Here is a 1,242-nt window from a genome sequence, read left to right on the forward strand (position 1 = left end):
TCTGCTTTGGAGAGTACGATAGAATTGGTAGACACATTCCCTGCCCACAGTGAGCTCACAGTCTAGAAAGGGAGACAAACTTGAAAAAAAAAATGGTATTTGTTAAGCGCTTACTATGTGCCAGGCACTGTATTAAGTGCCTGGGTCAAAGCAGGATAGTCAGGTTGGACACAGTCCATATCCCACACATCCCACAGTTCAGAGATTTGCACAAAGTCACACAGCAGACAAGTGACAGAGCTGGGATTAGAAGGAGCATGGCGTAGTGAATAGAGCACGGGTCTGGGAGTCAGAAGGTCATGGATTCTAATCCCGGCTCCTCCACTTGTCTCCTGTGTGACCTTAGGCAAGTCGCATCACTTCTCTGTGCCTCAGTTACCTCATCTGTAAAATAAGGATTAAGACTGTAAACCCCAAGCAGGACAGTGACTGAGTCCAACCCGATTTACTTTTACCCACCCCAGTGCTTACAACATTGTCTGGCACATAGTAAGCACTTAAATGCCGTGATTACTATTATTAGAACCCAGGTCCTCTGACTCCCATTAATATAAATTATGAATATGTTCAGAAATGCTATGGGGCTGAGGGAGCAGTGAATAAAGGAAGGAAATCAGGGAGATGCAGAATAGGGATGGAAAAGAGGTAATGAGGGCTTAGCCAGGGAAGGCCTCTTAATAATAATAATTATAGTATTTGTAAAGTGTTTACTATGTGCCAAACACTGTTCTAAGCACTGGGATAGATATAAGGTTATCAGGTTGTCTCATGTGGGGCTAACAGTCTTAATCCCCACTTTACAGTTTAGGTAACTGAGGCAGAGGGAAGTTAAATGATTTGCCCAAAGTCACACAGCTGACAAGTGGTGGAGTCGGGATTAGAACCCATGACCTCTGACTCCCAAGCCCAGGCTCTTTCAACTAAGTCATGGAAGGAGATGTGCCTTCAATCAGGTTTTGAAGGGGGGGAGGGTGATCGCCTGTTGGATATATAGAGGTATTGCAAACTCGTTGTGAGCAGGGACTGTGTCTGTTTATTGTTCTACTGTACTCTCCCAAGAACTTAGTACGGTACTCTGCACACAGTAAGCACTTAAATACGATTGGCTGACTGTCAATCAATGGTATTATTGAGTGCTTACCGTGTGCAGAGTACCGTACTAAATGTTTGAGAGACATTGGCTTGTGTTGTCAAGTTTCTTGCTTGCAGAAACTGACACTGCTTTCAATTTTGCCTCACTTT

Source organism: Ornithorhynchus anatinus, chromosome 1 (genome assembly GCF_004115215.2).
Source record: "Ornithorhynchus anatinus isolate Pmale09 chromosome 1, mOrnAna1.pri.v4, whole genome shotgun sequence".
NCBI lineage: Eukaryota > Metazoa > Chordata > Mammalia > Monotremata > Ornithorhynchidae > Ornithorhynchus > Ornithorhynchus anatinus.